General features: G+C 62.5%; 1 protein-coding gene across 1 annotated transcript in view; it reads right to left on the minus strand.

Annotated features, from left to right (window-relative positions):
* Positions 1 to 8,934, minus strand: part of JAK3 (Janus kinase 3) — a 279,679-nt gene extending 270,745 nt beyond the window's left edge. Inside the window, exon 1 of the mRNA XM_078669301.1 lies at positions 8,823 to 8,934. The gene's annotated coding sequence lies outside the window, so the exon portion shown is untranslated. The remainder of the gene's footprint in view (positions 1 to 8,822) is intronic.
* Between the last annotated feature and the right edge of the window lie 533 nt (positions 8,935 to 9,467).

Here is a 9,467-nt window from a genome sequence, read left to right on the forward strand (position 1 = left end):
AGTGCAGTGCAGTGCAGGTGAGTGCAGTGCAGTGCAGGTGAGTGCAGTGCAGTGTAGGTGAGTGCAGTGCAGTGGAGTGCAGTGCAGTGCAGGTGAGTGCAGGTGAGTGTAGTGCAGGTGAGTGCAGTGCAGTGCAGGTGAGTGCAGTGCAGTGCAGGTGAGTGCAGTGCAGGTGAGTGCAGTGCAGGTGAGTGGAGTGCAGGTGAGTGCAGTGCAGTGCAGGTGAGTGCAGTGCAGTGCAGGTGAGTGCAGTGCAGGTGAGTGCAGTGCAGGTGAGTGCAGTGCAGGTGAGTGCAGTGCAGGTGAGTGCAGTGCAGTGCAGGTGAGTGCAGTGCAGGTGAGTGCAGTGCAGTGGAGTGCAGTGCAGGTGAGTGCAGTGCAGGTGAGTGCAGTGCAGTGCAGGTGAGTACAGTGCAGGTGAGTGCAGTGCAGGTGAGTGCAGTGCAGTGCAGGTGAGTGCAGTGCAGTGCAGTGCAGTGCAGGTGAGTGCAGTGCAGTGCAGGTGAGTGCAGTGCAGTGTAGGTGGGTGCAGTGCAGTGGAGTGCAGTGCAGGTGAGTGCAGGTGAGTGCAGTGCAGGTGAGTGCAGTGCAGTGCAGGTGAGTGCAGTGCAGGTGAGTGCAGTGCAGGTGAGTGCAGTGCGTGCAGGTGAGTGCAGTGCAGGTGAGTGCAGTGCAGTGCAGGTGAGTGCAGTTCAGGTGAGTGCAGTGCAGGTGAGTGCAGTGCAGGTGAGTGCAGTGCAGGTGAGTGCAGTGCAGGTGAGTGCAGTGCAGTGCAGGTGAGTGCAGTGCAGGTGAGTGCAGTGCAGGTGAGTGCAGTGCAGGTGAGTGCAGTGCAGGTGAGTGCAGTGCGTGCAGTGCAGATGAGTGCAGTGCAGGTGAGTGCAGTGCAGTGCAGGTGAGTGCAGTGCAGTGCAGGTGAGTGCAGTGGAGTGCAGGTGAGTGCAGTGCAGGTGAGTGCAGTGCAGTGGAGTGCAGGTGAGTGCAGTGCAGTGCAGGTGAGTGCAGTGCAGTGGCATGCAGGTGAGTGCAGTGCAGGTGAGTGCAGTGCAGTGGCGTGCAGGTGAGTGCAGTGCAGGTGAGTGCAGTGCAGGTGAGTGCAGTGCAGGTGAGTGCAGTGCAGTGCAGGTGAGTGCAGTGCAGGTGAGTGCAGTGCAGGTGAGTGCAGTGCAGGTGAGTGCAGTGCAGGTGAGTGCAGTGCAGTGCAGGTGAGTGCAGTGCAGTGCAGGTGAGTGCAGGTGAGTGCAGTGCAGTGCAGGTGAGTGCAGTGCAGTGCAGGTGAGTGCAGTGCAGTGCAGGTGAGTGCAGTGCAGTGCAGGTGAGTGCAGGTGTGTGCAGTGCAGGTGAGTGCAGTGCAGGTGAGTGCAGTGCAGTGCAGGTGAGTGCAGTGCAGGTGAGTGCAGTGCAGGTGAGTGCAGTGCAGGTGAGTGCAGTGCAGGTGAGTGCAGGTGAGTGCAGTTGAGTGCAGAGTGGTGTGTATTGACAATGTAAATGACAATGCCATTTATTTATGATTTAAAGAAAAAAAAAAGAAATGTCATGAGCAATGCCAATAGCTCTACCTTTAATGATGCCGAGACCATTGCATTGTAAATGCTTGTTTAAATTATTCGCAACTTACCACCAACTAGAAGTTGGTGGTAATTTGCTAATCCTTATGGGCATTTTTTGCATATTTTTTCTTTGATACATTGCATTTAAGGAATCGCAAAATGTGCTATTCCTTAAGTGCAATCGCAAAATAAGGAATTGCAAATTTTGCGATTCCTTATTTTGATGCAAAAATGTTTGATACATACCATTTAGGTAATTAGCATTCGCAAAGGCCGAAATTCGCAGAATTTCGGCCTTTGCGAATGCTAATTACCTTGATACATCTGGCCCTCAGTCTCTTAAACATGTGGCACAGAGTAAAGTGACAAAAGCAGCTGACAAGTCCATCAATGCAGCAGTGCAGGGTCTCCAGCTCTTGGAAATGCCTGATTAAACCACTACAAAGGTGGCCTCAATACTTGTAGTGGACCAGAATCCAGACTGCCTATGACCCAGTGTGGGAATCTGTACCGTGGATGCATTCATCCAGTGGTGAACATTCTGAGAATATAAAGTATACTGCCAGGCATGCTCCGATCGGCATTCCAGCAGAATATGGGGAACAAAATATTGTGGCGAGAAAATATTGAAGACTAAATACTGAGAATCTAAATATCATGAAGGTAAGTTTAGAGCTGAGGGCAGGGCCCCAAGGGGGCAGGAACGGTGGACCCATAGGGAGCAAAGAGCTGAGGGCAGGGCCCCAAAGGGGCAGGAATGGTGGGCCCATAGGGAGCCCACAGCTGAGGGCAGGGCCCCAAAGGGGCAGGAATGGTGGACCCATAGGGGGCACAGAGCTCAGGGCAGGGCCCCAAGGGGGCAGGAACGGTGGACCCATAGGGAGCACAGAGCTGAGGGCAGGGCCCCAAGGGGGCAGGAACGGTGGACCCATAGGGAGCAAAGAGCTGAGGGCAGGGCCCCAAGGGGGCAGGAACGGTGGACCCATAGGGGGCACAGAGCTCAGGGCAGGGCCCCAAGGGGGCAGGAACGGTGGAACCATAGGGAGCACAGAGCTGAGGGCAGGGCCCCAAGGGGGCAGGAACGGTGGACCCATAGGGAGCAAAGAGCTGAGGGCAGGGCCCCAAGGGGGCAGGAACGGTGGCCCCATAGGGAGCACAGAGCTGAGGGCAGGGCTCCAAGGGTGCAGGAAAGGTGGACCCATAGGGAGCCCACAGCTGAGGGCAGGGCCCCAAGGGGGCAGGAATGGTGGGCCCATAGGGAGCACAGAGCTGAGGGCAGGGCCCCAAGGGGGCAGGAATGGTGGGCCCATAGGGAGCACAGAGCTGAGGGCAGGGCCCCAAGGGGGCAGGAATGGTGGGCCCATAGGGAGCATAGAGCTGAGGGCAGGGCCCCAAGGGGGCAGGAACGGTGGACCCATAGGGAGCACAGAGCTGAGGGCAGGGCCCCAAGGGGGCAGGAACGGTGGACCCATAGGGAGCAAAGAGCTGAGGGCAGGGCCCCAAGGGGGCAGGAACGGTGGACCCATAGGGGGCACAGAGCTCAGGGCAGGGCCCCAAGGGGGCAGGAACGGTGGACCCATAGGGAGCACAGAGCTGAGGGCAGGGCTCCAAGGGTGCAGGAAAGGTGGACCCATAGGGAGCCCACAGCTGAGGGCAGGGCCCCAAGGGGGCAGGAATGGTGGGCCCATAGGGAGCACAGAGCTGAGGGCAGGGCCCCAAGGGGGCAGGAACGGTGGACCCATAGGGAGCACAGAGCTGAGGGCAGGGCCCCAAGGGGGCAGGAATGGTGGACCCATAGGGAGCACAGAGCTCAGGACAGGGCCACAAGGGGGCAGGAATAGTGGGCCCATAGGGAGCACAGAGCTGAGGGCAGGGCCCCAAGGGGGCAGGAACGGTGGACCCGTAGGGAGCACAGAGCTGAGGGCAGGGCCCCAAGGGGGCAGGAACGGTGGACCCATAGGGGGCACAGAGCTCAGGGCAGGGCCCCAAGGGGGCAGGAACGGTGGACCCATAGGGAGCCCACAGCTGAGGGCAGGGCCCCAAGGGGGCAGGAATGGTGGGCCCATAGGGAGCACAGAGCTGAGGGCAGGGCCCCAAGGGGGCAGGAACGGTGGACCCATAGGGATCACAGAGCTGAGGGCAGGGCCCCAAGGGGGCAGGAATGGTGGACCCATAGGGAGCACAGAGCTGAGGGCAGGGCCCCAAGGGGGCAGGAACGGTGGACCCATAGGGGGCACAGAGCTCAGGGCAGGGCCCCAAGGGGGCAGGAACGGTGGACCCATAGGGAGCAAAGAGCTGAGGGCAGGGCCCCAAGGGGGTAGGAACGGTGGACCCATAGGGGGCACAGAGCTCAGGGCAGGGCCCCAAGGGGACAGGAAAGGTGGACCCATAGGGAGCACAGAGCTGAGGGCAGGGCTCCAAGGGTGCAGGAAAGGTGGATCCATAGGGAGCCCACAGCTGAGGGCAGGGCCCCAAAGGGGCAGGAATGGTGGGCCCATAGGGAGCACAGAGCTGAGGGCAGGGCCCCAAGGGGGCAGGAACGGTGGACCCATAGGGAGCACAGAGCTGAGGGCAGGGCCACAAGGGGGCAGGAATAGTGGGCCCATAGGGAGCACAGAGCTGAGGGCAGGGCCCCAAGGGGGCAGGAACGGTGGACCCATAGGGAGCACAGAGCTGAGGGCAGGGCCCCAAGGGGGCAGGAACGGTGGACCCATAGGGGGCACAGAGCTCAGGGCAGGGCCCCAAGGGGGCAGGAACGGTGGACCCATAGGGAGCCCACAGCTGAGGGCAGGGCCCCAAGGGGGCAGGAATGGTGGGCCCATAGGGAGCACAGAGCTGAGGGCAGGGCCCCAAGGGGGCAGGAACGGTGGACCCATAGGGAGCACAGAGCTGAGGGCAGGGCCCCAAGGGGGCAGGAATGGTGGACCCATAGGGAGCACAGAGCTCAGGGCAGGGCCCCAAGGGGGCAGGGACGGTGGACCCATAGGGAGCACAGAGCTCAGGGCAGGGCCCCAAGGGGGCAGGAATGGTGGACCCATAGGGAGCAAAGAGCTGAGGGCAGGGCCCCAAGGGGGCAGGAATGGTGGACCCATAGGGAGCACAGAGCTCAGGGCAGGGCCCCAAGGGGGCAGGGACGGTGGACACATAGGGAGCACAGAGCTCAGGGCAGGGCCCCATGGGGGCAGGAATGGTGGACCCATAGGGAGCAAAGAGCTGAGGGCAGGGCCCCAAGGGGGCAGGAATGGTGGACCCATAGGGAGCACAGAGCTGAGGGCAGGGCCCCAAGGGGGCAGGAATGGTGGACCCATAGGGAGCACAGAGCTCAGGGCAGGACCCCAAGCGGCAGGAATGGTGGACCCATAGGGAGCAAAGAGCTGAGGGCAGGGCCCCGGGGGGGCAGGAATGGTGGACCCATAGGGAGCAAAGAGCTGAGGGCAGGACCCCAAGGGGGCAGGAACGGTGGACCCATAGGGAGCAAAGAGCTGAGGGCAGGGCCCCAAGGGGGCAGGAATGGTGGACCCATAGGGAGCACAGAGCTCAGGGCAGGGCCCCAAGGGGGCAGGGATGGTGGACCTATAGGAAGCACAGAGCTGAGGGCAGGACCCCAAGGGGGCAGGAACGGTGGACCCATAGGGAGCAAAGAGCTGAGGGAAGGGCCCCAAGGGGGCAGGAACGGTGGCCCTATAGGGAGCACAGAGCTGAGGGCAGGGCCCCAAGGAGGCAGGAACGGTGGGACCACACGGAGCAAAGAGCTGAGGGCAGGACCCCAAGGGGGCAGGAACGGTGGACCCATAGGGAGCAAAGAGCTAAGGGCAGGGCTCCAAGGGTGCAGGAACGGTGGACACATAGGGAGCACAGAGCTGAGGGCAGGGCCCCGAGGGGGCAGGAATGGTGGACCCATAGGGAGCACAGAGCTGAGGGCAGGGCCCCAAGGGGGCAAGGACGGTGGACCCATAGGGAGCACAGAGCTGAGGGCAGAGCCCCAAGGGGGCAGGAACGGTGGACCCATAGGGAGCAAAGAGCTGAGGGCAGGGCCCCGAGGGGGCAGGAACGGTGGACCCATAGGGAGCAAAGAGCTGAGGGCAGGTCCCCAAGGGGGTAGGAACGGTGGACCCATAGGGGGCACAGAGCTCAGGGCAGGGCCCCAAGGGGGCAGGAAAGGTGGACCCATAGGGAGCACAGAGCTGAGGGCAGGGCTCCAAGGGTGCAGGAAAGGTGGATCCATAGGGAGCCCACAGCTGAGGGCAGGGCCCCAAAGGGGCAGGAATGGTGGGCCCATAGGGAGCACAGAGCTGAGGGCAGGGCCCCAAGGGGGCAGGAACGGTGGACCCATAGGGAGCACAGAGCTGAGGGCAGGGCCCCAAGGGGGCAGGAATGGTGGACCCATAGGGAGCACAGAGCTCAGGACAGGGCCACAAGGGGGCAGGAATAGTGGGCCCATAGGGAGCACAGAGCTGAGGGCAGGGCCCCAAGGGGGCAGGAACGGTGGACCCATAGGGAGCACAGAGCTGAGGGCAGGGCCCCAAGGGGGCAGGAACGGTGGACCCATAGGGGGCACAGAGCTCAGGGCAGGGCCCCAAGGGGGCAGGAACGGTGGACCCATAGGGAGCCCAGAGCTGAGGGCAGGGCCCCAAGGGGGCAGGAATGGTGGGCCCATAGGGAGCACAGAGCTGAGGGCAGGGCCCCAAGGGGGCAGGAACGGTGGACCCATAGGGAGCACAGAGCTGAGGGCAGGGCCCCAAGGGGGCAGGAATGGTGGACCCATAGGGAGCACAGAGCTCAGGGCAGGGCCCCAAGGGGGCAGGGACGGTGGACCCATAGGGAGCACAGAGCTCAGGGCAGGGCCCCAAGGGGGCAGGAATGGTGGACCCATAGGGAGCAAAGAGCTGAGGGCAGGGCCCCAAGGGGGCAGGAATGGTGGACCCATAGGGAGCACAGAGCTCAGGGCAGGGACGGTGGACACATAGGGAGCACAGAGCTCAGGGCAGGGCCCCAAGGGGGCAGGAATGGTGGACCCATAGGGAGCAAAGAGCTGAGGGCAGGGCCCCAAGGGGGCAGGAATGGTGGACCCATAGGGAGCACAGAGCTGAGGGCAGGGCCCCAAGGGGGCAGTAATGGTGGACCCATAGGGAGCACAGAGCTCAGGGCAGGACCCCAAGCGGCAGGAATGGTGGACCCATAGGGAGCAAAGAGCTGAGGGCAGGGCCCCGGGGGGGCAGGAATGGTGGACCCATAGGGAGCAAAGAGCTGAGGGCAGGACCCCAAGGGGGCAGGAACGGTGGACCCATAGGGAGCAAAGAGCTGAGGGCAGGGCCCCAAGGGGGCAGGAATGGTGGACCCATAGGGAGCACAGAGCTCAGGGCAGGGCCCCAAGGGGGCAGGGACGGTGGACCTATAGGAAGCACAGAGCTGAGGGCAGGACCCCAAGGGGGCAGGAACGGTGGACCCATAGGGAGCAAAGAGCTGAGGGAAGGGCCCCAAGGGGGCAGGAACGGTGGCCCTATAGGGAGCACAGAGCTGAGGGCAGGGCCCCAAGGAGGCAGGAACGGTGGGACCACACGGAGCAAAGAGCTGAGGGCAGGACCCCAAGGGGGCAGGAACGGTGGACCCATAGGGAGCAAAGAGCTAAGGGCAGGGCTCCAAGGGTGCAGGAACGGTGGACACATAGGGAGCACAGAGCTGAGGGCAGGGCCCCGAGGGGGCAGGAATGGTGGACCCATAGGGAGCACAGAGCTGAGGGCAGGGCCCCAAGGGGGCAAGGACGGTGGACCCATAGGGAGCACAGAGCTGAGGGCAGAGCCCCAAGGGGGCAGGAACGGTGGACCCATAGGGAGCAAAGAGCTGAGGGCAGGGCCCCGAGGGGGCAGGAACGGTGGACCCATAGGGAGCAAAGAGCTGAGGGCAGGGCCCCAAGGAGGCAGGAACGGTGGACCCATAGGGAGCACAGAGCTCAGGGCAGGGTCCCAAGGGGGCAGGAACAGTGGCCCCATAAGGAGAAGAGAGCTGAGGGCAGGGCCCCAAGGGGGCAGGAACGGTGGACCCATAGGGAGCAAAGAGATGAGGGCATGCACCAAGGGGCATGAATGGTGGGCCCATAGGGAGCACAGAGCTGAGGGCAGGGCCCCAAGGGGGCAGGGATGGTGGGCCCATAGGGAGCACAGAGCTGAGGGCAGGGCCCCAAGGGGGCAGGAATGGTGGGCCCATAGGGAGCTCAGAGCTCAGGGCAGGGCCCCAAGGGGGCAGGGACGGTGAACCCATAGAGAGCATAGAGCTGAGGGCAGGGCCCCAAGGGGGCAGGAATGGTGGACCCATAGGGAGCACAGAGCTGAGGGCAGAGCCTCAAGGGGGCAGGAACGGTGGACCCATAGGGAGCAAAGAGCTGAGGGCAGGGCCCCGAGGGGGCAGGAACAGTGGACCCATAGGTAGCAAAGAGCTGAGGGCAGGGCCCCAAGGAGGCAGGAACGGTGGGCCCATAGGGAGCACAGAGCTCAGGGCAGGGCCCCAAGGGGGCAGGAATGGTGGGCCCATATGGAGCACAGAGCTGAGGGCAGGGCCCCAAGGGGGCAGGAATGGTGGACCCATAGGGAGCACAGAGCTGAGGGCAGGGCCCCAAGGGGGCAGGAACGATGGGCCCATGAGGAGGAAGGAGCTGAGGGCAGGGCCCCAAGGGGGCAGGAATGGTGGGCCCATCGGGAGGAAGGAGCTCAGGTCAGGGCCCCAAATGCCAGACAAGGGAAATCTTAGGGGGAGCAAAGGTCTGAGGACAGGGGCACCAGGGGGCAAGGAATGGCAGACAGTCAGGAGGGCCCGTGAGGGCGGGTGGCTGAGAGGCAGGCATGGGTGCCCACGGGGAGCAAGGAGCTGGGGAAGAGGGCCACGGGGCAAGCACGAGAACCCGGGGGCTGACACCTGAGAGCTAGGGCTCCATGTCATCCGTCACCAGTGTCAGTGAGCTCTTCCGGGTCCCGCTGTGAACTTTGGCGAGTTAGAGAGCACTCAGGCCTGGTTTCAGAAAGTGCTGAAGCTCATCCCCAGCACTTTACTCACCTCTCCCTCAAGATCCGTGTCAGCACAGCACGACAAACTTACAACGCCCCGTGCAATGTCTACGCAGCAGCCCTAAACTAATTGGGGCACGTAAGCCCGGGGACAGCCGGGGACAGCCTGCCCTACGGGCCTTTTGAGGTCACTGGCCTGTCGGGAAACCCCCAAACTCTTCTTAGGGCCGCTACCGGGGCCCACCTCAGCGCAGGAGGAGGTACACGCACATACCCTTGCACAGCCGTCTCCAGAGCGGTCCTTGCAGTCCCCGGTGCTGGGACCCAGGTCTGGTACCGGAGCTCACACAGAGCGTCTGCGGACCTCCCTGCAGATCACATCTGTGTGGGCCGCAGAGGGCACAGCTTCCTGTCAGCAGCAGTGGCGGGCTGCGGGCGGGAGGGGCCTTCCTGGAAGCGCACAAGTCAAGTGTGGAGCCGTGAAGAGTGACTGCTGCATCACGCACTCGCACGCACACACTCGGTGATCCAGGGCAACATCAACAGGAAGTGTGCACGCGCTGTCTGTGCACGTGCTCGCCGTCTCGTGCGCTCTATTAATCTCTCTCCTTGTCTCTGCCTCTCTCCACCTCTTTTCTTCTTCTCTCACCCTCAATCCACATCTCTTGTATTGCAGCTTTTATGTAGCGCCTACCACCCCTTTGTGGGGCGCTGAAGCGCTTGCCTGCAAGAGTAGCATGCCTCGGCATCTCGGGAGTGTGAGGCCTGGAGTCTATGGCACGCACCAGAGCGGTGTTGGCACAAAATCCTGGTGCCCCACAATACCCTGGTGCAGCATTCTCTCAATGTCACTAGGACGATTGAAAATAACTAAGAATGAGACTCACGCTTTGGGAGTAACACTGTGTTCGAAGAAGTG

This window comes from Lissotriton helveticus, chromosome 12 (assembly GCF_964261635.1).
Source record: "Lissotriton helveticus chromosome 12, aLisHel1.1, whole genome shotgun sequence".
In the NCBI taxonomy this organism is placed as follows: Eukaryota; Metazoa; Chordata; class Amphibia; order Caudata; family Salamandridae; genus Lissotriton; species Lissotriton helveticus.